The 27,455-nt window shown below is 45.3% G+C and overlaps 1 protein-coding gene across 14 annotated transcripts in view; it reads left to right on the forward strand.

Moving 5' to 3' along the window:
• TIAM1 (TIAM Rac1 associated GEF 1) overlaps positions 1–27,455 on the forward strand; it is a 445,843-nt gene that overhangs the window by 97,155 nt on the left and 321,233 nt on the right. For 12 of the 14 annotated variants that reach the window (XM_051819218.2, XM_051819217.2, XM_070071883.1 and 9 more), the window contains one exon: positions 6,909–6,961. The gene's annotated coding sequence lies outside the window, so the exon portion shown is untranslated. Of the gene's footprint in view, positions 1–829; positions 899–6,908; positions 6,962–27,455 lie in introns of those variants that run through there. The other 2 variants (XM_051819219.2, XM_070071885.1) reach the window with 2 other exon arrangements.

The following is a 27,455-nucleotide window of genomic DNA, read 5'->3' on the forward strand; positions in this document are numbered from 1 at the left end:
TTTACCATTGTTGTCATCTCAACAAATTGTCCCCTGTTAGGGAATCTGTAATTTACTAAGGAACAAGCACACACAGAGTAAGTGACAGCAGCTCCCTCCTTCTACCCAGATCATTGTTGCAAGAATTACACGTGCAGTGTGGATACTCTTTCTGAAATGGCCCAAGCCCTTAGTCCTTTCTCTTCCTTCCATTCGAGCAAACAGAAGGCAAATTTTGCATAATCTAGTCCTTATTTAACCTTTCTGTCTGCACAACTATCCATGGAGTAAATCCTGAAAACGGCAGTTAAGCTGGGAGGCATTTTTATAACTCTGGCAAAGCTAATAATGCACATTTCCTTGTTGAGAATCATCGAGTTTAATTGACTAATCAATTTCTAGGCCCTTTCCATTTGTACTTTGTTTAATCAACAAAAATAAATCGCCCTGCCAACCTTGAAAGATCCAAGCCGGGGAACAGTGGCAAATACTTGGTTTGTCCTGCCAAAAGTGCTCTCCCGCAGAAATGTCTTAATTGAGAATGATTTATATTCAGAAGTGCTGATGTTTTATCATTTGTCTGAAGAAGGAAAAAGCTGGGTAAGCAAGCAGCGTGCAGCCGTTGGAGGCATTGTTTTTGACATGGACCCGCTCTTCATCCTTCAAATGTTTATAGAAAGATGACCTGCCCTGGCCCGGCTTGCTACTGGTGCACATGCTCCCCGTGAAGTGGCTGTCAAATATTCCCCCCAACTTTTGGCTAGAGTCAGTCTTTGTTGAGAACTCTAAAATCGAGGGCTTGGCCCCCTTCTTTCTGCTGGATTTGACCTACTGCGACTCCTGTTCTCAGGGCCTGTGGTGGAAAATCGGCTGACATCTAAGCAGTGAGAGGCCTGGGAGTGCTGTCCCGGTGAAGCAGGTGGGTGACCTGCCTGATGGCAGGGAAGTCTCACTAGTCGTAGGTGGCCGTGGGCTCTCAGGGTGTCCTAGGGGCTGGGAGATGGGTGGGTGACGTTCTTTCCCAAAAGTACATTTTTTGCACCCCCATGAAGGGGAAGGGATGATGACATAGAATATTTATTTAGTGCTACCTGGTGTGTTCTCATTTCTCACAATCATCTTGTGAAGGAGCTAAACTTCAAGGAGCTGGCGAGGAAGATGAGATTCAGAGAACACTGCCACACCCCTTGTATGAGGGTACCTTAGGCAGTTTATGAAAGGTGCCAGTGTTGTTGTGCAGTAGGTCAAATCAGCACTTATGACACTTGCATCCCATATCAGAGTGGCAGGTCCAGTCTCGGCTCCTCTGCTTGTGAATCCAGCTTCCTGCTAATGTGTCCTGGGAGGCCGTGGATGATGGCCCAAATGCTTGGGCCTATGTCATCCATGTGGGAGACATGGATGTTTCCATGGAGTTTCTGGCTCTTGGCTTCTGCCTGGCCCAGCCCTGGTCATTTGGGGAGTGAACCAAAGGATGGAAGATCTCTCTCTTTCTCTCTCTCACTCTGCCTTGCAAGTAGATGACAATAAATAAATAAACATAAAAAATTGTATGGAAAATGGAATTAGAAGGTAAGCTAATTTTGAAACAAAACTGTTTTGAAATCCATTCACATGAGGGTTCTTCAAAAAGGTCATGAAGTATGCATATTATGAAAAAAAAAAAAACCTTCATGGATTTCCAAAATTTTGCACCAAATGAAATCTGTTAATTATATTCTCTGCTAACTTTTTGGAGTGCCTGTGAATGTGGAGTGGCTGTGATGTGAATCTTGTTATTCTGCTGGTTGACAGTTGTCTTTCCATTTCCCTGGCTTGTGGTCGGCTAGTTCTCCTTGTTGCCATTGAGTTTCACGGAAGCAGGTTTCCCCGGCAGGGCTCCTGGGTTGCAGGTACTACATGGCTGAGGTTTGTGGGTGCTTGTTGTAGGTCTGCCACTTTCCTAAGACCTTGGGATGTATTCATTCATGTAATCCTCACTCACCTGTTAGCTACTGCTGTCCCATCTTACAGATGAGAAATCTGAGCCACAGAGTAGCTAATACTTGAGGGAATCAAGATTTGAATGTGGTACTCTGACCCTGGAGCCCAGGTTCTTAAGATTACCTTCCAGGGGCCAGTGCTGTGGCATAGCTGGTAAAGCCACCTCCTACAGTGCCACCAACCCATATGGGCGCTGGTTGGAGTCCCAGCTCCTTCACTTCTGATCCAGCTCTCTGCTATGGCCTGGGAAAGCCATAGATGATGGTCTATGTCCTTGGGCCCCTGCACTCACATGGGAGACCTGGAGGAAGCTCCTGGCTCCTAGCTTTGGACAGGCCCAGCTCCTGCCGTTGCTGCCATTTGGGGAGTGAACCAGCAGATGGAAGACTTTCTCTCTCTCTCTCTCTCTCTCTCTCTCTCTGCCTCTGCCTCTCTGTAACTCTGTCTTTCAAATAAGTAAAAAAATCTCTTTTTTAAAAAGAAGATTACTTTCCATTGAGTGCACTTTTGTTTTTTTAATATTCTCCAAGTCACCAATGATGTGAGGAAGCAGCCAGGATGACTGAAGAAAGGAAAGTGGAGACTTTACAGACCTTCATCCACACCTTGTAGACATTGCCGGCCACTGATTTAATTGTCGCTTCAGTTCTTGGCTCATTCATAGTTCTCAGGCTGTCCTGGGTTGTCTTTCCTGCTACTTTCTCTCCACTTCCAATTGCTTCCTCGTGTGTCCTTGCTAAAGGTTTACCATAGATTGATGGGAGCCAACCATTTTCCAGCACCTGCCAAGAAGTCATTGACCTACACATGATTCTATGGACAAAAAAATTAATGTTAAATAAACCTGAGACCCAATAGGGGGCTACTCAGTAAACAGTATTCTGTACGTAACCAGTTCTTGGAAGCTGACAGAGTGGTAAAACTCCAGCAAATGCCTGAAACTCTCCAGCATTTTTCTTGCTTCCTAAGACCTTGGCCAGACCACAGCATCATTGGTTCCAGGGTCCAGTGATGCAATGAAGGCTGCAGAAGAATCCTTGCATTTGTTTGGGGAGGGAATCAGATCAATTACCATCATGATGATGCAAACATGCTCAGAAAATGATGTCTGTTGAGTCCCCTAGGACAAGCCTTGCTTCTAGCACTTTGCATGTATTAATCCTTCGTCTCATTAGCTGGACACCATTATTATCCTTGTTAAACAGAGGAGAAAATCTCTGTTAAATGTGCATGTCTATTGGGATTTTAGGAGTTTAGAATTCTGTAACTTACCCCAGCTAGCCAGTCAGTCCAGGGCAAGACCAAGTGTCAGCTGAGCCTTCTGAGCCAGGCTTTCAGCCACAGTGATCATCTGAGCTCTGAGGACCCTGGGACAGCTGGGAGAGGGACAGCAGCATGGGAGACAGACATGGTCATGGAACTCCATGTGGATTACAGACTCTGGCCACTTTCTGTACCATGACCCTGTTACTTGTCACTCTCTTTTGGCATCAGCTGTGGTATGGATTGGAGGTTGGTTCCATCTGTCTCTTGTCATCTTCTGTTTGTACTCCAGTGCCAAAGAAACAAGAGCTCTGGTGGATATCACATGCTGTACCTAGGCAGGCATTTACTGGGTCTTAGGGCTGGGCAAGGTACATTTTCTCAGTGACCGCACAACAGCCCTAGTAGGGTCAGCTTGAATTATCATCTCCGCGTTGCCAGAAGAGAAACCAGAGGCCTGTGAGTGAGGGTGAGCCACTTAGCCAGGGTCACACTGCAGGTGCAGGCAGATGTGGGCTCTGGAGCCATGTGCTTGTAAGGGCTGAATGTACCTGGGGTGAGATTATTGTGTGCCCACCTGGACACTTCCTGTATCAGCAGCTCTGCCACACTGCTGTATCTGAAATATGTTTCCTCTCCCCATGTGCTGTCTTGATGTTCTCCTGTCTCAGCAGCCTGAAGGTTTTTAGAACAACAGGATGAGATTTTCCCCAGCCCCGGAACTGTTTTTTTGTGACTGCTTGTGCATCTGAACACCTGCTGAGCTGATGAGCTTTTCAAATATCATTTGGCTGTAGGGAGAGAGCTGTGAGTGATTCTCAGGAATACACCATCCTGCCGCCTCCTTGGGGTGGGTGGTGGTAGGTGGTGGGCGGGCTATGTATCCTCCTCCCTCCCAGCTTCCCCTGTGAGCATCTCTTTCCTGCTGGGGGGACAGTGGTCGTTTCTGTGCCGTGTTTCTCGGACAACATCGCCTCTGGTGAGCCTTTGAGAGTGCAAGAGAAATTCTCATCTTTTTCTTTCTGGATTTTGTTTTTCATAAAAATGCACATGTTTACAGAATCCTGTATGGAAATTCTGGGTTTCCATTGACATCAGAACTTTGCCCTGCCTCCATCCTGCCCCATACACCTGCCATGAAATCTGACCCACTAATTCTGGTTTCTGGTGTGTTCCCCACCCCAAGTATGGAAACTCAGAATTTGAAATAAATAGAATTTTGGATCCTCTGCTCCACTCCTCTTCCCAAGGTTGTTAGCCAGCGGCTTGGCAGGAAAATACAAGGCACACTCAGAGGCCAGGGAAGAGAATTGGGTGGAGAGTTGTTATGTCATGAGCAGAAAGGGGTGGTGGGGTCTCCTGGGACTTGGGAGGGGGACAAATTGGAGGAGCAGGTAGTTGATTCCATCCAGGCGAACATGTGACCTGTGATGGAGACCCTAGGTGACCTAGCAGGGAGGAAGCTGGCGAGGAATGCTGCTACCTCCTTTACCCTCCACCTACTGCCATCACTTCTGCTGTCACCTCCCAAGGAAGGGATCAGAGGGCCAGGAGGTCAGCCCAGGCACAGCACAGAATGCTGAGCACATCACCCTTCTAGATTTTTAAATAACTTCTCTCCAGTAAGTGGATGGTGCTTCTGAGAACACAGGAAGGCAGCCTGGTCATCCTGAAATGCTCTACCTGGGATTTCTACAGAGTGGGAAATTGCAGAGCCTGTGTGCGCGACGTTGAGTCCTGCCGGTGACTGAAGGCCTCCTGCTTTGTGTCAGATGCTTTCATATCCAGTCTTGTAGTTTTTTTCTTCTCCCCTCTCTTATTTGTGCTCTCTCATTTCAAGACCAGTGGGAAAGGCTCCTTTGTGCCTCTTGGAGATGAACCCGTTCTGCTGCAGTATCACAAGGAGTGGTTTGTAAATAGCTCTCGGGGCATGCATGTGTTCAAAGGTACTTTTGCCTTATCACGTGCAGCTTGATGTATAGAACTAGGTGTTTCTTGATTCTGCAAAACAGGGAAATTGAATATGGAGAGGCAGTTGAGAAATGAGCAAGTGCTATGCTGCGTAAGACTCTGGGTTTAATTGACCCCGTTGAGCCTGGGGCTGGGAGGTCTCCTTTTACTCCTGGCCCCTGCTTGCCCTTCTCCGTGACCTTGGACGACACCTCTACATACCAAGACCTCTGTTGACACTGGAGTTATTGTTACTGAGAAAGACTCTCTCTTGAGTCCTTCCCAAGCCTTTTTTACAAGTAGGCCTCATCCTCCCCAGCTCAGTTTTAGCAAGAATCCTGCTAAACCAGTTTAGAGGGAAACCCCCACCCACACTATCTGATCCAGTTACTCAACCCCTACCTTTCTCTTAAGTCCTTGATCTGCCTTCAGCAAGAATCCTGTTAAGTGGTTTAGCAAGAGTCCCTTGATGCCTCTTAGTAGTTTCCTCCACTCTTTGTCTTTAAATCAGATCCGCTCCTCCCCACCACTGCATTCGGAGGTTGAGCCTGATCTTTCTTTCTTTCTTTCTTTTCTTTTTTCTTTTCTTTCTTTCTTTTTTTTTTTTTTTTTGTGGCAGTGAAATTTGTTGAAAGCTTGAAAAAGAGAGGGAACTTAAACACCTCCCCTCAGGCAGGGAACAAGTGCAGAGTGGATTCTTTCTGGATGTTGTAGTCAGACAGGGTGTGTCCATCTTCCAGCTGCTTCCTGGCAAAGATCAACCTCTGCTGGTCAGGGGGGATGCCTTCCTTGTCTTGGATCTCCTTGGATCTGTCTGTTGCAGTAATCCTGAATAAATTCTGTCTTACTGTTTTTAAAAAATATCCCAGGGCTGGGAATCTAGCCTAGTGGTTAGGACTCTGGCTAAGACACCTGCTTCTTGTACTGGAGTATCTGGGTTCAATTCCTGGCTCTGGTTCCTGACTTCAGCTTCCTGTTAACACTGACCCTGGGAGGCAGCAGTGATGGCTCAAGTAGTTGGGTTCCTGCTACCTCCTTCAGAGACTTGGATTGAGTTCCCAGCTCCTGGCTTTGCCTCCCGCATTTGGGGACTGAACCAGCAGATGTCAATAAATAAAAGTACTTGAATTTTGTCTTTAATATTATCCATCATAAAGCTGTAGAATTAATTGGGATCTTCTTGGACTTTTGATTCAACCTCATCCAATATTGAGAGCTCACTGGCCCCATGATACCCTGCCATGGGCTGGTTCTCATTGTTAAGAAGTCCTACCTTGATCTCAAGCCTGAAATCTGCCTTAACTTCTGCTCATTCCTCTTCATACTGCCTTTCTTTGACGCTTGTTCCCTCCATCATGAAGGAGCTATGTTAGCTTTTGAGCCATCTTAATAAAAAAAATGCATCCATGTTGCTTTTTCTTGCTTTCTTTCATAGGATTCTGAGCCCAGTTGGAAGTGAGTTGCCGACTTGGGGGAACTTTCTGTAGAAGGCTGTATTAGGGTGATGCTGCCAGGGCGGGCTGTGGTGGATTCCGTCTTTACTGTCTGGAGCACATTGCTCCTGCGTTGCATTCTCTTTCCTGTGTTTCTTTACTCTTAGCTCTCACTGAGACCTCCTCTGTTATCCTTTAATAAATGATGTACCTTTATGGGGGGGGTGGCTAGGGAGGTGGTCTATAGAGTACAACACATGGATTTGTCACTTAGGAGTCTTTTTTCTTTTTGGCTTCCAGGTTGATGGCTGTGTTCCAGATGGTACTGCAGTTGGAAGCCTGGCCTCCACATGGTGAGCCGTTTACTCCTCCATATCCCTGTCTTCCTGTGCTCTGATGCACTTTTTAGAGGCACTGCACATATATCATAAAGGTTGCTTTTTAGCCCCAAATCTGTGCCTAATGTTTGTTGATTTTTACCCCTTATCCTTTTTGCATCACCACATTCATGTGTACTTTAAAAGTAGCTATTTCTGAAAGATCAAAACAACTGAAATCGTTTTTATATTTCTTCGAAGAAAAATTGTAGCATGAGAATTTAAGAAGAAAATCAGACTTGTTTGTAAATATTTCATGATAACTAGGTGAAAAAGATAAGGGTTTATAAAATTTGTTAAACATCAACGCAGTTTTTTTTGTTTTAATAAAGGATTTATTTATTTGAAAATCAGAGTTACAGAGAGAGAGAGAGGAGAGACAGAGGGAGATTTTCCATCTGCTGGTTTACTCCCCAGATGGCTATAATGACCTGGTGAAACCAATAGCCAGAAGCTTCTTCCAGGTTTCCCATGTGGGTGCAAGGGCCCAAGCACTTGGGCCATTTTTCTTTGCTTTTCCCAGGCCATTAGCAGGGAGCTGGATTACAAGTAGAGCAGTTGGGACATGAACAAGCACCTATATGGGATGCTGGTACTGTGGGCAGTGGCTTTGCCCACTGTACCACAATGCTGGCCCCAATACAATATTTTTATCACATATAAAAATAACTCACTTCTTAATATCACTGCACATTCATGTTCAGATTTCATTGATTATCACACAGATCGTATTTTACAATTGGTTAAAAATACTTAAGGGCTATCAAAGGATCTAAATAAAGTCCACAAACTGCATTTGATCAAGATGTCCCATGAGTTTCTTTTAATATGCAGGTGCCCTGTCCCCTCTTGCATTATATAGGGGTACTTCAAAATGCTTGTAAGAAATAGAAGTAAGGCTGGTGCCACAGCTCACTTGGCTAATCCTCCGCCTGTGGCACTGCCGGCACTCCTGGTTCTAGTCCCGGTTGGGGTGCCAGATTCTGTCCCAGTTGCCCCTCTTCCAGTCCAGCTCTCTGCTGTGGCCTGGGAAGGCAGTGGAGGATGGCCCAGGTGCTTGGGCCCCGCACCTGCATGGGAGACCAGGAGGAGGCGCCTGGCTCCTGGCTTCGGATTGGCGCGATGCAGCGTGCCAGCCATAGCAACCATTTTGGGGGTGAACCAACGGAAAAAGGAAGACGTTTCTCTCTGTCTCTCTCTCACTGTCTAACTCTGCCTGTCAAAAAAAAAAAAAAAAAAAAAAAAGAAAAGAAAGAAAGAAATAGAAGTAAAACATAAGTTTGTTTTGGTGCAAAAAGTTCTTAAATGCATGCATAATTTTTTCATAATATATATTTTCCATGATCATTTTGAAAGCCCCTCATATGCATGAATTTCAACACTTTTTATTTTGTTTATCACACAATAAACTTATGATTTAACTCCATTATCCATGAACTTTTTGAAGGCCCCTTATGTTTGGTCAAGAAGCTGGATCTTTTGTCCTGGGGAAAAGAGTTTGTATTTATGAAGATTTTGCTGCGAAGAATTCTGGGTTGTCATTTAATGTGTTTCATTGGCTCTCAGATTTCCCTCAATTTCATAGATGATGGGTAACTTCCATCTGCTGACACATCCTGTTTCCTTTAGAAGTGTTAAGATTGACAGCTGTTGTCAGTCTGACGCATCCAATCTGAAAGTCCCTTGACCTTCTTGGTGTTACAGCCATTGGTGATCCATAATGGCAGTCTGGGTCCTTCTTTCTTTACAAAAAGTTGATATTTTACTTTACTATTTTTTTGTGTGTTTATTAGCTGGAAGATTTCAGCAAAGAAGAAATTTAAAATTTACTGAGGGTGTGTTGGGATCTAGCAGGTTAAACTACCACTTGGGAAACCACATCCCATATCAGAGTGCTTTTTAAATTCTTGGCTGCTCTGCTTCCCATCCAGCTTCCTAGAGGCTGCTTCTATGAGAGAGAACCATGGTTGTTGAGAAATGATGCCTACCTGGTATGTCTAGACTTAGGGTGGGTCCTGAAAGACTACTCCTTGTATGATGGGTTGTGCTCAGTATCCTGGTGGGTGGGTTCAGATCAGCTGGACCCCTCTACTTCTTTCTTCTCCCCCTTCTCTCCCCACCTCCTTCCTCTCTTATCTATCTATCTATCTATCTATCTATGAAACAGAGAGAGCTCGCTTCCTGTAGTTCACTTCTCAAATGACTGCAATGACCAGGTTCAGGCCAGGCCAAAGCTGTGAACCAGGAACTTAGCCCAGGTCTCCCATGAGGGTGGCAGGTACCCAGCACTTGAGCCATCATCACTGCCTTCCAGGGTGTGCATTAACAGGAATCTTGAGTCAGGAGCTGGAGGAGTCACAGGCATCTTAACCACTAGGCCAACTGCCTGCCCCTCTTTATGTATTCCTACAAGAGGGTCCCAGTGTGGTGGAGCTTTTTCTTTCTTTGAAGATTAATTAGTTAATTAATTAAGTTGAAAGGCAGAGTGACACACACAGAGGGAGGGGGAGAGAGAGAGAAAGAGTTGTCTTTCATCTACTGGTTCTCTCTTCCAAATGGTTACAACAGCCAGGGCTGGGCCAGGCCGAAGCCAGGAGCCAGGAGCCAGGGACTCCAGAGTAATTGGGACTTGAACAAATACTTGAATCTGGTAGGCTGGCATCACAAGCAGAGGTTAACCCACTGTGCTATATGCTGGCCCTTCAGTGTGCTTCTGCTTCACCCTTGTTTCCTAGTTTTCTGAGGACCAGAGCAGGGAATGGCACATTACAGGTCATGGGCATGGTTTGTCAATAAAATTTTATTGGAACATGGCCACACTCATTTGTTTAATACTATCTGTGGTTGCTTTCTTGGGACAAATCTGAAGTAGTTGCATCAGAACAGTTCTGTAAAGCCCACAGTATTTGCTGTTAGGCCCTGTACTAAAGAAAGGTTTGCTGACTTTTGGGCTAGAAGATAAGCAGAGGATGAAGAAAACTTTAAATACCCAGATCACCCAGAAGTACCCACATCGCTGGTACAACTTGGCCTCAGTGTGCAAAAGGGTAAAATTTGTTGCTCATCAACTGGGTTCTGAAGCTATTAAGGAGCTTGGTGTTGTGCAGCGCGTTAAGTCACTGCCTGCTCTGCTTCCAATCCAGCTCCCTGCTAATGCACCTGGGAAAGCAGTGGAAGATGGCCCAAGTGCTTGGGCCCCTGCGTCCCATGTGGGAGACCTGGATAAAGTTTCTGGCTCCTGGCTTTGGCTTTGTCCAGCCCTAGCCGTTGCAGCCATTTGGTGAGTGAACCAGCAGATGGAAGATTTGTTTCTACCCTGTCTGCCATTCAAACAAATCAATAACTAAAAACTATTAAAATAATTTAATTTCCCTTGTTCATTCTTTTACATGTTAGATGATGTCAGTTCTTAGGGGATTGTTGCTGGGACCTCCCAACAGATGCAGACTCCTCACATATCCAAGTCCTTGATATAAAATGGTGTGTTATTTGCAAACAATCTGTGCAATCCTCCGTTATATTTAAGTCATCTCTAGATTACTTATAATGCCTTATACATGCAAATAGTTGTTATATTGCATTTAGGAAATGATGAGGAGGTTAAAAAAAAGGTCTGTACATTTTCAGTACAGACTGAGCCATCATAGGATTAACTACATTTTTGATTGCTATTGGTTAAATCCACAGATACGGAAGGCCGACTGCACTTGAAGGAAAATGTAATTTGGCAAGGGTGGGTTTGCATTAAATCATGGTGTCATTTTACTTTGTGCATGGTTGAATGCTAGCAATCCTGAAATTCAGCATTTTGAGACACAATTTGCCATACCTTTTTCCTTAGTATAAAGCTTTTGCTTCCATATGAATGTGCCAGTAGATGGTTTATTTTTGTCTTTGTTTGATCAGGAATTCTCCATCTTTTTAATGTCTCATGCTAAGGGTTTTCAAAATAAGTAGACTTGTGTTTTTTTTTTTCTCCCCAAATGGAACTCAGTTTTATTTAAGTTTTTTCTTCTTCTTCTTTTTTTTTTTTTTTTTTTTTTTGGCCGTAATGTGCATTACATTATTATAGAGGACTGTGGAATCCCTTAAGTTAAAAAAAAATTGAAATAGACTTAAAATGTAAAGGACTTTTCTTCCTTAATTGCATCTTAATGCAATAAAACCAGAGTGTAATTATTAAAAATGGTAGGAGAAAAGAATTAAAACAGTAAAATTGCTTAGCAAAGACTCCATTTCATAATGCATTCAAATATAATTGGTATCATAATGTATAATTAGCAATCTTTCTTTGAAGTGTGAAGCTTAAGTTTGGGTAGAGAGAGGACCTCCCAGGACAGGGTTGTCTGAGTTAGTTCTTAGAGTAGCACAGATTGTAGGCCTTGTAACTGCTTTGTGCTTTTGCAGTAGAGAGAGACAGTAGAAGAATGACTAGGACCAAATGCCCTCCGGTACTTGGCTAGCCACCCACAGCTGGCCAAGGGTGTATTGGGTGGGAGGAGAGGACAAACTCCTTAAGGCAACCATGGCTCTGACTCGAGAGTCACTGGGGGGTTCCTTGGGAACTTAGATTAGACTGGATGGAGGCCCCTTTTTGCCCAGGTGTCAGGTTGACCTAAGGCTTGTTGCTTAAAACTGACTGAGGAGTCTTGTTTTATTTGCTGGATCTGTATCCTAATTGGGCCACATGAATCCTGTGGCAGCCAGGAATCCTGAGGCTAAAGACAAGAACCACAAAGGAGAAGGGGAGCCTTAATGTTCCCATTTCCCACACTGACTCCAGTTGGCTTCTTGAAGATTGGGAGATCCAAAAACACAAATAGAACTCCTGGGAGAACACTTGCCAGGCAGATCTCAGCGCCTGTTCATTGTTGCTATGGTGGTGGTGGTGTGGGGTGCTCTTCATTGCCCTCTGATGATCAGATACCTCAGCCTTACCCTGTTGCAGGAATTGGCCCTGTGTGTTATGGAGGCTAATGACATCGTCACCATACCAGAGCTGTGTAGGGTGGGGTGGGGAGGCAGTACTGCCCAGTACCCTTATTAGCAATAACCTGCTACTATTTAAACATTTGGAGCCTCTTCTTTGAAAATAGCTTTGAGTATCTATAAATTGTTTGATATATCTGCATCAAAGACAAATCTTTGACATTGTGGTCAAGTTATACTTTTAAGTGTGTGTATTGATTTATTTGATTTATTTTAGAGATAGAAGTTTATATAGAGTTGGAAAGAGAGAGACAAAGAGGTCTTCCATCTGGTGGCTTACTCCCCAAATTCCTGCATTAACTGGGCAGAGACCAGAGTCAGGAGCCAGGAACTCAATGCAGGTCTCCCATGTGGGTGACAGGAGCTAAACTACTTGTGCCATCACCACTGCTGTCCATGGTGCATATTATTAGGAAACTGGAATCAGGAATGGAGCTGGCATGCAAACCCTGGTGTCCTGGTATTTGATGTGGGCATTCCAAAAAGCATCTTAACCACTGTACCAAATGCCCACTTTGATTTTTAGTGAAACTCCAAATGCAGTTGCCTCTCAATTGGTTTTCTCCTTAATTTCTTTAAAAAAAAAAAATTACCTATTTATTTATTTGAAAAGCAGAGCGACAGAGAGAGAGAGAGGGAGAGAGAGATCTTCCGTCTTTCAATTTATTCCTCAAATGGCTGCAAAAGCCAGATCTGGCCAGGCTGAAGCCAGGAGCCAGGGACTCCATCCTGGTCTCCCAAATCAGTGGCAGAGGCTCAAGTACTTGGGCCATCTTCCACTGCTTCCCCAGGCACATTAGCTGGAAGCTGAACTGACAGCAGAATAGCAGGCACTCCTGCTACTGTTCCACACACTGCCTCCTCTGCTTCATTCTTGTTTGCCTGTCCATTCTTCACAGTGTAGCTAGAGGGATTTCTCTTTTCTTTTCTTTTCTTTTCTTTTCTTTTCTTTTCTTTTCTTTTCTTTTCTTTTCTTTTCTTTCTCTCTCTCTCTCTCTCTCTCTCTCTCTCTCTCTCTCTCTCTCTCTCTCTCTCTCTTTTACTATATTTCTAAAGTTTCTTTTTATTTATTTGAAAGAAAGAGAGAGGAGAGGGGCTGGCACTGTGCGGTTAAGGCCCCAACCTGCAGTGCCAGCATCCCATATGGGCACTAGTTAGAGTCCCAGCTGTTCCACTTCTGATCCAGCTCCCTGCTAATGTGCCTGGGAAAGCAGCCCTCCTTGCATCCCTGCATCCACGTGGGAGACCTGGAAGAAGCTCCAGGCTCCTAGCTTCATTCGGATCAGCTCAGCTCCAGCTGTTGTGGCCATTTGGGGAGTGAACCAGCAGATGGAAGTCCTCTCTCTGTGTCTACTTCTCCCTGCAACTCTGTCTTTCAAATAAATAAAATAAATATTAAAAAAAAAGAAAGAGAGAGGAAAATATCTCTTCTTCTGCTGGCTAACTCCTCAAATGCCAGGCTAAAGCCAGGAGCCAGGAACACCATCTGGGTCTCCTATGCTGGTAGCAGGGGGCTCAAAGTAGTTGGGCCATCATCTGCTGCCTCCCAGGCACCTTAGTAAGAAGCTGGATTAGAAGTGGAAACAGGACTTGATTCTAGACACTCTGACATGGGATGCAGATGGGCATACCGAGCAGTGGCTTAACCTGCTCTGCCCTGACACTGGCCCCTAGCTAGAGAGATTTTAAACAGCAATCACATCTCATAACTTCTCTGCTTGGAGCTTCCAGTAGCTTCCTATGACTGTTGGAAAATCAAACTTCCTGGGGCCAGAGCTGTGGCATAGTAGGTTAAGCCTCTGCCTGCAGCACTGGCATCCCACGTGGGTACCAGTTTGAGTCCTGAATGTTCCACTTAGGATCCAGCTCTCTGCTGATGGTTTGGGAAAGCGGTGGAAGATGGCCAAGTGTTTGGGCCCCTGCACCCATGTGGGAGACCTTGAAGAAGCTCCTGGCCCTTGGCTTTGGATTGGCCCACTTCTGACTGTTGCTGCCATTTGGGGAGTGAACCAGTGGATGGAAGAACTTTCTCTCTAGCTCTCTTTCTGTGTTTCTGTAACTCTGGCTCTTAAATTAATAAAATCAATCTTAAAAAAAAAATAAAGAAGGGGCGGTCGCCGTGGCTTAGTGGGTAAAGCTGCCGCCTGCAGTGCCAGCATCCCATATGGCCACTGGTTTGATTCCTGGCTGCTCCACTTATGATCCAGCTCTCTGGTATGGCCTGGGAAAGCAGTGGAAGATGGCCCAAGTCCTTGGGCTCCTGCATCTGCATGGGAGACCTATAAGAAGCTCCTGGCTCCTGGCTTTGGATTGGCTCAGTTCCAGTCATTGTGGCCATCTCAGGAGTGAACCAGTGAATGAAATACCTTTCTCTCTGCATTTGTCTCTCTGTAACTCTGCTTCTCAAATAAACAAATAAATCTAAAAAAAAAAAAAAAGAAAAGAAAAGAAAAGAAAAGAAAATCAGACTTCCTGTTCAAGTAATTTTTTCCCATCTCTCTTTCACCTCAATTCCTAATTTAAGGCACTTCTGACTCCTTTTTTGTGTGTTCCTTAGGCCTTGCTACTGCAGGCCGTGAATACCTTCTCCAAGCTCTGCTTGGTCTGTCACCTTGTTCAGATCTCAACTTGAGTGTGGGCTCCCCAAACAAGCCTCCCTGAGAGTCTGGAGTAGTGGCCCCTCCACACACTCTGCCAGCTTGCTGTCATTCCCCTGTTAAACTGCTCTGGTCTTAGCATAGCACTCATAGCTGTGGATGTCTCTTTCTCCAGGGGTGTTCTTTGTGTGTCACTCCCATTAGAATCAAGGGCATCGCAGACTCCTCTCCTGAATCAGCACTCTTTCAGACACAGGTGTGCTCAGCCAAGTATATCCTTCAGCTGGAGTGTCTCCCAAGATGACGACACAGAAGGGCTAGTTCACATTCGGAAATATGTTTTGATCCTATCTTGGTAACCATGAACAGACCAGACCAAACGAAACCATGGCAAGACACGACAAGACAGTTTCCTTATCAGAGATTTACAGCACAAAAAAAAAAAAAAAAAAAAAAAAAAAAGGTATCTGTCTTCCTGTGGTTTCAGGTCTCAGGAGCCTCCTGACACAGTACAGTTTAACTTGAGTGATGTGGATCTTGTCTTTGGCAGGGTCTTGCTGTCTCACAGCTGCTGGCATTTGGGGCTGGGTGATTCTTTCTGCTTCATGCTGTTCCGAATATTGCAGGCTGTGCAGCAACTTCCTTGGTCTCTCCCAACAGTCATGGACATGCCTCTGCTAACATTGCCAGATGACCTCTTCATTATTATTTTTTAAAATTTGTTTATTTGAAAAGCAGAGCGACAGAGTGAGTGGGTGAGGGAGAGGGAAATTGAGTTATCTTCCATCCTCTGATTCATTCCCCAAATGCCTGTAACAGCCAGGGTTGGGCCAGGCCAAAGCCAGGGGAGCTTGGAGCTTCATTTTGGTGTCCTGTATGGTTGCAGGGGTCCAAGTTCTTGGGCCATCTTCTGCTGCTTTCCAAGGCACATTATCAGGGAGCTGGATGAGAAGCAGAGAAGTTGACACTCTGATATGGGAGGCTGGCATTACAAGTGGTGACTCAACCTGCTCTGCCACAACAAGGGGATCCCACCAGATGTCCTCTTTGGAAGAGGGCAGGACTTGAACTTGTGCTGGTGTAGAGAAATACTCATACTCAACATTCTTCCAAGAATCTGTTGTGTCCTTCTTCATCATTTCTGTGTTAGTGTGGACAGCATTTGCTGATATGTAAGAAAGTACTTTGAAACCAGCATGCTATTCATGTTTAGATATGTTGGTGACTGAAGTTTTGTTTTTTAATCTCCGTTTGTAGTCTCAGTTTCTAGGTGGTTGTCCTCTAATTCTTCCTTTGTCATTTATAAAACATTGTCCCCCATGACCAGCAAGGATAGCGTTTGGTACTTAGAAATCACAGAGACAGTCTTAGCTGGCAGGATCTTTGGCAAATAGTAATGTCCTGTTCATTTGTCATCATTGTTGTCATCATCATGATCTTGTTGAAACCTCTTAATTAAAGATAAGGAAACTAAGGCCCAAAGAGGGACAGTTCAGGGTGAATGGGAGAGCGCTGACTATTTCTGGGATAGTTTTCTTGCACTTTTGTTTTCTGTGAAAATTGATACTGTGATTAGCAGTTCTCCATCTTGCCCATCAAGCTCCCTGCTGGAGCCTGAACATAAGGCGCCACCCTTCTGGGTTTATCCAGGATTTTCTAACAACAGAACTTTTAAAAGACTAGGGGAGTTGATGAAAAGGAGGGAGGGCAGAGTCCCTCAAACTACATAGACATCTAACTGGAAAAGGGAAAGTGTATCAAAAACATTACAAAAGGGGGAGGGGGGATGGAAGGAGGAATCCATGGATGAAGGAACAGAAGAAGTGAACAACCAAGTATGACACTGGGTCTTGTTTGGCTCCTGACTTGAACAGATCGGAATGATTAATTGGTGGCATTGAGGATGTTTGAGGGAGACAAGGCTGTACAAATATAGTGTTGGGATTATGTTTAATAAAGTAATCCTTTTCTTTTGGAAATAAATATGGATGTACTTATGGTGATATAATATGATGCTTGAGTTATTTGTCAGAATAAATAATCCAGTGTGGAGAGACCACCCTGAAATGGGGTTAAATACTTGAAGCTGGATTCTGAGTTTGTGTCCCCAGCATATACGATTTATGCAATGAAAAATTTTAAAAAGCTGAAAGCTGATCAACTGCAATAGATTTCAGACTTCTGCAATTTTAAATCAGTAAATAAACTATGTGAGAAATAGACCGACTTTTGAATCTTAAAGAGAATATTCCAAGTCCAGCAGCCACATTACAGTGTCAGGGGAGAACCCACTGTGTCCCTGGAGCATTGAAACACGAGAGTCTTCCTCCCTGGAAATTCTCTTTCCCTTCTACCCTCTCCAAGAAATGATCTGTGGACCCCCCTACCAATATGTTATTATTTAAATATCCAGGAAATACATGTATGTTGTAAAAGCCACGTGGAATAGAAGTGAAAGTCCTTCTCCTTCCATCCCCCTCCTCAGTCAATTTCTTTTCTTTTTTTTTCTTTTACGATTTATTTTATTTACTTGGAAGGCAGAGTGTCAGAGAAGGAGATATAGGCATCTTCTGTCCAGTGGCTCACTCCCTGAATGGCTGCGACTGACTGGGGCTGGACCGGTCTGGGAGCCAGGAACTCCATCTGTGTCTCCCATGTGGGTGCAGGGGGCCAGGCACTTCCCAAGCATCTGCTGCTGCTTTCCTGGGCCGCATTAAGAGGGAGCTGGATTGGAAGCGGAATGGCTGGGACTTGAAGCAGTGTTTCCATACATGATGTATGTGATACCGGCATTTCAGGGGCTTACCTTGCTATGTCATAGTGCCCGCCCACTCCTGTCAATTTTGTGACCCTCTCCAGAAGTAATGTTTTATTATAAATAGAGTGACAGGTTTTCTTTCAGATCTTATGCTGTTACTACCAACAAATAAAAACTCTTGTTTTTTTAATTTTTATAATAAAAAATTTTAAACAGTCACAGAGTGAGAATAGAATAAAGAAATTTCTTTTCCCAACCCTTTCTGGAACTGCTTGAAGGTAATTTTCCTACTGATGCCCTGCTGCCCTGTAATTCTTAGTATATGTTTCCTGCAACCAGGATCATTCTCCTACATCATCATGAGATAACCATTGATATCAGGATATTAACCTTGATATGTTGCTACTGTCAAATCCTCAGACTGGCCGGCGCCGCGGCTCACTAGGCTAATCCTCCGCCTTGCGGCGCTGGCACACCGGGTTCTAGTCCTGGTCGGGGTGCCGGATTCTGTCCCGCTTGCCCTTCTTCCAGGCCAGCTCTTTGCTGTGGCCCGGGAAGGCAGTGGAGGATGGCCCAAGCGCTTGGGCCCTGCACCCCATGGGAGACCAGGAGAAGCACCTGGCTCCTGCCATCGGATCAGCGTGGTGCGCCGGCCACAGCGCGCCAGTCATGGCGGCCATTGGAGGGTGAACCAACGGCAAAGGAAGACCTTTCTCTCTGTCTCTCTCTCTCACTGTCCACTCTGCCTGTCAAAAAAAAAAAAAAAAATCCTCAGACTGAGTTAACTTTGTCCTGTAGTTCTTGTGATTTTTTTTAAGCAGAGGTATCCAATGTAAAATCATGAATTAGGGGCAGGTATTTGTCCACATGGTTAAGACCTGTATTAAGACATCTGTGTCCTACATCACAGTCCTGGGTTCTACTCCTGACTCTCAATTCTAGCTTCCTACCAATGAACACTTTGGGAGGCAGTAGTAATGTTTTAAGTGATGGGATTCCTGCCACTCATTTAGGAAGCCTGCGCCATAGTGCAGCCCCAGGCCTTGCAGGCATTTACGGAGTGAATCAGTGCATAGGAATGCTATCTCTGTGTATCTCTCTGTCTATGTCTTTATCTATATCTCTATCTCTGTCTCTACCTCTGCCTCTACCCTGCAAATAAACAAATATATAATTTAATTTAAAAAGTTGTATTTTATTTAAAAAAAAAAAGGAAAGGTATCACATGTAGATGTCAGGCTTCTTTAGTTTCCTTCACTTGGAAATAGTTCCTCAGTTTTTCTTGGCATGTCATGATCTGCCTTATCACTCTTAGAAGTTATAGGTCATTATTTTCTAGAAGGTTCCCGCACTTGAGTTTGCCTGACATTTCCTCACTTAGATTCAGGTTCTACAGCTCTAACCATGATGTCATAGGACTGTTGCTGTCCTCCCACCCTTCCTGTCTGGTGATCTAGATTTTGAACTCTCCTGTTGATCCACAGTTGACTATGTTTTCATGGAGCTGTATTCCATTACTGTCACACGATTGTGATGCTCATTTTCACTAATTTGGTGAGGGGAGCTTCTTCAAGGTGGTTTTTCTGTGCCATCATTGTTGAGTACTTGTTTAGTTTCTGCTGTAACAAAATGTTCAAGACTCATCTTGGGGCCAGCACTGTGGCGTAGTGGGTAAAGCTGCCGCCTGCAGTGCTGGCATCCCATATGGGTGCTGGTTCGAGTCCTGGCTGCTCCACTTGCCATCCAGCTCTCTGCTATGGCATGGGAAAGCAGTAGAAGATGGGCCCCTGCACCCACGTGGGAGACCCAGAGGAAGTTCCTGGCTCCTGGCTTCGGATGGGCGCAGCTCCAGCCATTGCAGCTAACTGGGGAGTGAACCAGTGGATGGAAGACCTCTCTCTCTCTCTCTCTCTCTGCCTCTCCTTCTCTCTCTGTGTAACTCTCAGTTTCAAATAAATAAATTAATAAATCTTTAAAAAAAAGAGACTCATCTTAAACTTGGCTTGCCCTAGCAAGGGAACTAGTCATTTCTTCAAGAAGTCCTGTTTCCTTTGAATAGAGATAGGGATATAGAAATCAAAATTTGGGCATCCGGTGTTTTCCTGGCTTATTGGGGAGCTGCTGTCCTGAGACTCTGACTTTGGACTCTCTGTGTATTTATATACATGATTTCACATCAGTGCTTTCAGTTCTGTTTTTTTTTTTTTTTTGAAATAAGATTTATTTATTTATTTGAAAAGCAGAGTGGCAAAAAGCAAGAGATCTTTCATCTGTTGGTTGACTCCTGAAATGCCCACAACAGTCAGGTCTGGGTCAGGCCAAAGCCAGGAGCTAGGAACTCTGTCCTGGTCTTCCACATGGAAGACAGGAGCCCAAATACTTGGGCCATCATCTGCTGCCTTCCCCTGGCATATTTGTAGGAAGCTGAGTTGGAGTGGAGTAGCCAGGGTTTGAGCAGGCACATGTATGTGGGATGCTGGTGTTGAAAGCAGTGGCTTAACCCTCTGTGCCACAATCTGAATCTTCTGATTCAGCACCACAGGGTCCATTATAGTTTACTCTCTATATTTAAAGGTCTTCTCCAACAAGGAGAAATCTACTGTTTCTACAGATGGACCCTGGCTGCCAGTGGTTCGCCTTAATGTTTCCACTTTACGATGGTGCACAAGTGATAGGCATTCTGGAGAAACTGTGCTTCAGGTTTTGAATTTTGATCTTCTCGTAGGCTAGTGATATGTGTGGTACAGTATTTTTTCTGATGCCAGGCAGCAGCAGTGAGTCACAGTTCCCAGTCGGCTGCACCATCATAAGGGTAAACAACCCATCCGCTATGATGTACTGTGTTGCTAAGCTACAATGTTTGGTAGATTAGGTGTGTTAAATGTGTTTTTGGCTTCTTAAATGTTCACCTGATGATGAACATTTGGGTAGGGAACCACACTGTCAGTCAGGGAGTGCCTGTTCTTATTTGACAGTATGTAGCCAGTCTCTTTCCTGGCTCTGCCTCCTTTCATGTGAATGCCCTTCTTGTCCTGCGGGGGGCCGTGATGTCCCCTGCTGGGCTGCTATTCCAGGTGGTCCTATCCTTCCTCTGACGGGCAGGATCTGACTCTGGCCTCACCCTCCAGCATGAATGCCTGCTTTGTTCTGTTCCACCTAAGGATTTATAACTGGGTTGCTTTGGGGAGGAGGAGGATTTTTGTTTTCTATGTACATAAAAAGGATCATGCTACATGTGTTGTTTTCTGACATACTTTTTTAAAAAAACTTGTGAGCATCTTACACTGGCAGTACTTGAAAACCTACTTGTCTCATTCCTAAATGATTGCCTTGAGCCAATCAATAAATAGGTTACTGAGCACCTGTTGTGTGCTATGTATTGCTCTAAACCCATGGAATTTGTCAGCAAATAAATGCAAACCAAAGCCTATTTTTTTGTGGATGTTACATTACACCAGGGATAGACAGAAAAAACAATGGACATAATAACTAGTAAATTGTGTAGCTTGGTAGGAGGTGATAAATGCTGTAGATTAAAGTACAGCAGGGGTAGGCATTTGGTCTAGCGGTTAAGATACTTGGGACACTCGAATCCCGTATCTGAATGCCTGGATTTGAGTTCTGACTCTACTCTGGATTCCAACTTCCTGCTAGTGCACCCTGGGAGGCAGCAGGTGATGGCTGAAGAACTTGAGTGCCTGCCCCCCATATGTGAGACTCAGACTGAGTTCACAGCTCCTGGCTTTGACCTGGTCCAGCCCTGGCTGTAGGGGTCATCTGGGAAGTGAACTGCAGATGAGAACTCTCTGTATTTCTTTCTCTGTCTCTGTGCCTCATGAATGAATGAATGAATGAGTAAGAGGAATGGACACAATATATTAAAAGAAAGGTACAGCAGGATGCAAGATAACAGGAGTATAATTTAAAATATACCAGTGAGGGTAGATCTCTCATATATCTTTCATTAATATAATGAAAGACTTGAGGGAGGCTACTTTATTAAGAATAGAGGTTTATTTAGCTCACAGCTATGGAGCTGGAAGTTATAACAACATAGCCAGGCTCTGCTCAGGGTCCCCTCTTAGTCCTCCCCACCCCCACCCCCACCCCCACCCCTCACCCCCTGGCCCCGCCCCCAGCCCCTGCTGCTGCTCTTTATGGCAGGAGACAAGGAGCACTAGTACCTGTCTGTGTCCATCTGTCTCCATCTCTCCTCTTATAAAGTCACCAGAATTCAACCTTGAGGGCTCCCACTAATGATCTCATAGAAAGCTAACTACTTTCCAGAGGTCCTACCTCTGAACCCCATCATGGATTGAACTTCCACCCTCTTCATGCATATAACATGGACTCTGGGTGGGGGGGTAAGCTCCTAAGTGAGTTGAGTGGGAGGGGACAGACTCTCTTAAACTCCAGCAGGCTGCTTGAGAAGGGGCTGTGGCCAAACACTGGGAGGGAGTATGGGCAGCCAGGACCCTGGAGTGGGAGCCGCAGAGAAGAGGCCAGTGTGTCGGTACCCGGGTGAGCACTGGTTCGGTGAGGGAAAGCAGATGGGGCCATAGCGGTGTTTGTGGCACATTTACTTGTTTCCTCTTTTTTGCACTGTTTACTTTGTAACCCACGGAAATGTCTTCGTTCTGCTCTTTCCTCTGATGACTCTTCAGACTCCCCCTTTTCCTGATCGCTCCATTCCTCCACTGAAATTCTTTCTTGCCTTGGTGAGCGTGACCCTGGACTGATTGCCATCTCCTGGGCACCTGCTCTCGGCCTTCCCAATCTTCTTTCATCATCAGCTGTTGGCTTTGGCTTTGTTCTTTGTCCTTTTCTCTCTCACTTTTCTTTGCTGCGCATTCTGACTTTGAGCACCTGACCCCTCTCAATCCCTCCGTGTTCGCTGCTTACTCTGGATCAGCTATTGTTCAAGGTGCTAAACAGTCACTGATTTAATCACTGGTAAGCTGTGAGGTGGTAAGGTGTATTGTTTCTCCCACTGTATGAATGAAGAAATTGTGGTGCCACAGTCACACAGCTGGGGAGTGCTGGGGTTCAGTCCCAGGCAGACAGGCTTCAGTGACTGCCCTATTAGTGACTCCCCTGTGAAGCTTCTATGTTTGTTCCTTTCTTGAACTCTAAGCTGTGGTCCACTTTGACTGTTGCTTTTCTTCAGCTTGGGATCACCAGGGTCACCTGAATTGGATTACTCAGCCATGTGTAGACTCTGCCAACTTCCCTATACATGGAATACACACACACACACACACACACACACACACAAAGTAGTGTTGGGTGAATTATCTGTATTTAAAAATTAATAGGGGTGCCGGATTCTGTCCCAGTTGCCCCTCTTCCAGGCCAGCTCTCTGCTGTGGCCAGGGAGTACAGTGGAGGATGGCCTAAGTGCTTGGGCCCTGCACCCCACGGGAGACCAGGATAAGCACCTGGCTCCTGCCTTCGGATCAGCACGGTGCGCCGGCCACAGCGCGCCGGCCGCGGTGGCCATTGGAGGGTGAACAGCAGGTGGGGATAAAGGGAGAGCGGTGAGCACTAGGGCTGGGGAGGCCTGTTCTCTGCAGCTGCATTTTTCACCAGCAGCTCCATCCACACCATCCCCTGGGTTCCATGGGGAGGGAGAGACAAGGCCATGTATGTGGTCGCTGCCAGATCCCAGCCTCCACCGGCCTTCCTTCCTCTCAGCCTACCACTCATTGGCTTTTCTGCCTGATTCAGCTCTGCCTGGGTGAGAGCCATCTTTTTGTATAGTGTTGTTCAGTCTTCAGGGAGTTATCATGTACCTTACGTAGCAGATTGTCCAACTCCAAGACAAGTGCTACTTAAGAGAGAAAAGGGAGTTGTGATAATTGTCAGGCAGACTTTTCTGTGGAAGTAGCTGGTACTTTTTCTTTCTTTCTTTTTTTTTTTTAAATGGAAACTGTATGGTGGCAACTGGCAGCAGACTGAAAAATGGGACAAAACCAACAGCTACTGTGTTTTTGAGGACTTACTATGTGCCTTGGACATAGTATACTTGGACCATTCCTTTGTATCCATTCCTTCATTTTGTTCTCCCAGAATAGTTCTAGTAGGTGTGTGCTGATACCATCTTTGCTTTTGCAAATGGGGAAACTGAGGCTGGAAGACTAAGTACCTCAATCATAGGGACCCTCAGGAGCAGAGGTCAGGAGGCTCAGCATTGTAGAGCTGGACTTTAATCTCAAACCCATGCACAGAGTTTGGGGATTTTCCGGCCTGTCTTGTGGAGGTTGTGGGTGTCTGCTGAGAGCTCCCCTGATTCTGACTGGGGAGTTCAGAGTGACAGGGGTGTTGGAGCTGGAGGTCTGTGGTGGTCGGGAATGCAAGCTTGCAAGAGACTTCCATGTTTGGCTCCTTCTTTGGATTCTCCAAGTTATGCTTTTAACTTAGACCTTGTTTTTTTTTTTTTAAGGTTTATTTATTTATTTAAAAGTCAGAGTCACAGAGAGAGAGGGAGAGACAGAGATTGAAAGGGAGAGGTCTTCCATTTGCTGGTTCATTCCTCAGATGGCCACAATGGCCATGGGAGGGCTGGACCAGGCTGAAGCCAGGCAGGGACCCAAGGACTTAGGCCATTTTCTGCTGTTTTTCCCAAGCCATTAGCAGGTAGCTGAATTGGAAGTGGAGCAGCTGAGACTTGAACCACTGCCCACATCAGATGCTGGGGTTGCAGGCAGTGGCTTTACCCACTGTACCACAATACCATCCCCCAGACTGTGTTTTATAGGCTTGGCTGGTGTAGATGCTTTAGAAGAACTAGATGTCTCATGTGTTTATGTTGGGATCTTGCTATGATTTGGATATGTCTATGTCTTGGTGTGTTGGAAGCTTGATCCTCAGTGTAGTATAGTGATGTAGGGGCTGATGGAATCTTAAAGAAACAGGGCTTAGTGGAAGGTTCAAGAGTCATTGGGGGGCTGGCGCCGCGGCTCAGTAGGCTAATCCTCCGCCTTGCGGCGCCAGCACACTGGGTTCTAGTCCCGGTCGGGGCGCCGGATTCTGTCCCGGTTGCCCCTCTTCCAGGCCAGCTCTCTGCTGTGGCCAGGGAGTGCAGTGGAGGATGGCCCAAGTGCTTGGGCCCTGCAGCCTCATGGGAGACCAGGAAAAGCACCTGGCTCCTGCCTTCGGATCAGCGCGCCGGCTGCGGCGTCCATTGGAGGGTGAACCAATGGCAAAGGAAGACCTTTCTCTCTGTCTCTCTCTCTCACTGTCCACTCTGCCTGTCAAAAAAAAAAAAAAGTCATTAGGGGCGCTACCTTCAGAGGGCTTGAGATAATTCATGTGGAACCCCTTGGTAGTTCTGAGAGGATTCCATGAAAACCTGGGCCTGAGCACCCCCCCACCCCCAGCTTCTTTCTGGTTTTCCATATTGAGAGGTAGCTGGTTTGTTGCTCTGCATGCATTTCTGTCATTGCTGTCCATCGTGATATGGCGGACACAAGATTTGTACTGTTTCTGTGTTTGGCCTTAGTTTCTGCTGAAGATGAGCACACAGCCATAATGTTCTATGTCCCCAAGGCTTTGGTGGGGCCGAGTGGTCTGGCTGCTGCTGCTGCTGGGGCTGTCACTGTGTCAGATCTCCCTTGGGCCATATCCCGTTGTAGTGAGTTGATGTGTTGGGGATGTTGTGTACTTCTTTCTGTTTCCTTGCAGTCTCCGCCTCTTTCTCATTCCCATGCCAATACCTCCTGTGCATCTTTCTTGTTTCCGTGTCATCACACCCTTACCCAGCCATGCCGTTAGTGCTGATTGTGCAGTGCTAGTCCACCGTGAGCACAAGTGTAGTGTTGCACTGGAAGTCACTGCGCTGAGAGTGGTCACCAGTGAATGTTTGTCTGTGACAGATGGAGTCATAGGATGCCTGTGCCTCTGGAATGGGTGTGTGGATCATGTGGTCCCTCCCAATCCATGATTTCAATAACCTGTGGTCTACCATGGTCCAAAAACATTAAATGGAAAGTTCTAGAAATTAACAATCCACGTTTTAAATTGCACGACATTCTGAGTAGTGTGATGCCATCTTGTGCCATCCAATTTTGTCCCACCTTGGACATTAATTATCCTTTTGTTCAGCATGTCCATGCTGTATATGCTACTTGCCTATCAGTCACTTGGAGCTATCTGTTTATCACAGAATCGCAATACTTGTGTTCAAGTAACCCTTATTTTACTTAATTATGGCGCCAAAGCACCAAGTATGTTGATGCTGAAAATTTTATTACAGTATATTGTTTTCATATTCTGTTCAATTGTTAGTTATTGTTGGTAAATCTCTTCCTATGCCTAATTTATAAGTCAAACTTTATTAAAAGTATATATGGATAGGAAAAAAGTGTACATAGGGTTCAACATTAGGCATAGTTTCAGGCATCCACAGGAGGACTTGTTCTTGGAAGGGATCCTCTGTGGGTAGGGAGACTGTGTGGCCAGAACTTACCTGTCTGTCTTTCATAGAAGGCAGCCAAAGTTTGCTTATATTCATTTTATTTCTTTACTTTTTAAAGATTTTTAAAATTTATTTTGAAACTCAGATTTACAGAGAGAGAGACAGACAGAGACAGAGAGACAGAGACAGAAAGAGAAAGAAATCTTCTATCCACTGGTTCACTCCCCAGGTGGTCACAACAGCCAGTGCTGGGCCAGGCTGAAGCCAGGGGTCAGGAGCTTCATCCAGGTCTCCAATGTGGGTGGCAGGGGCCCAAACACTTGGGCCATCTTCCACTGCTTTTCCCAGGCCATTAACAGGGAGCTGGATTGGGAGTGGAGCAGCGAGGACACAAAGCAGGTGGCTCTGCCTGCTGCATTACAATATTGGCCTTGGTGGAATTATTTTAAAACACAACAAAAACAAAAAACAAAGCTGTGAAACCATTCCTCCAAAATCCAAACTAAAATACAACAAAAACCCTCAGTGTCCCCTTTGTCTCCCTCGTGTTTCTCTTGATTGCATTCAGAGAGAGAGAGAGAGAGAGAGAGAGAGAGAGAGAGAATCTCCTACTCACTGGTTTGCCTGCCACGTACCTTCAGAGCCAAGGATGGAATAGGTTGCATCCAGGATCTGGATTTCCCAGATGAGTGGCAAGGACCCACGTAGTTGACCATTAGCTGCAACCTGCTAGAGTGTGCATTGGTGGGAAGCTGGATCAGACATAGAGCAGCTGGGACTTGAACCGAGTATTCTGATATGGTATGTAGGTATGTCAAATGGTGACATATCTGTTCTACCAAATGCCCGCCCTAAACCATTAAAATATAATGGGTATATTTCCACTTAGGAATCAACAGATGTTAGTCTTAAACGAACTCTTGCAATTTTCAAGGATTTGGGGTATTCTAGGTCTCCCTATGTAGAAAACAGGCCTTTGGGTGTCACCAGGACCATGAGCACCTGATATTTCTGTTGGGCAGGTTGTGGTTGGACAGTGTTTGTGATGCTAGAGTTCTGTGCAATTGCTAAATGTGTCTCCTTTCATTGAGATATAGAAACACCCAGAATGGCAAGGGGAAGTGCAGAGTATTCTGACTTCGCAGTATTATCTCCTACAAAGTTTGCATCTGTATAAAGGAAACTTTTGGAGTGAGCATTGCCTTTCCTTTGGCAAAACCAGGGGAAATATGGTGTGAAAGAACTGTAGTTAAAAACCATGCTGAACAACACTTGTATTTGGGCAGGTCTCGTGGCACAGCTACCTGTGATGCTGGCATCCCATATCAGAGTGCTGGTTTGAGACCCGACGGCTCTGCTTCTGAACCAGCTCCCTGCTAAAGTGCCTGGGAGAGCAGTTGAAGAAAGCCGAAGTATTTGGGTCCCTGCCATCCACATGAGAGACCAGGATGGAGTTCGTATCTTAGGCCTGACCCAGTATTAGCTGTTTGGGCATTTTGGGGAATGAACTAGTGAATAGGAGAGCTCAAGTCTCTCTCTCTGTCTCTCCTTCTCTCTCTCACCCTACTTTTCATATAAATAAATAATAAATCTTTTTAAAAAAAATCTATGAAAAGTCTTTGTATTAAATACCGTAAGGGTGTTCTAACATTATAGAATATTCAAGTCAGCAAGGGCATAGTATTAACAGGAGTTCAGATTCTGCGTTTT

The sequence above is a fragment of the Oryctolagus cuniculus genome, chromosome 4 (assembly GCF_964237555.1).
Source record: "Oryctolagus cuniculus chromosome 4, mOryCun1.1, whole genome shotgun sequence".
In the NCBI taxonomy this organism is placed as follows: domain Eukaryota; kingdom Metazoa; phylum Chordata; class Mammalia; order Lagomorpha; family Leporidae; genus Oryctolagus; species Oryctolagus cuniculus.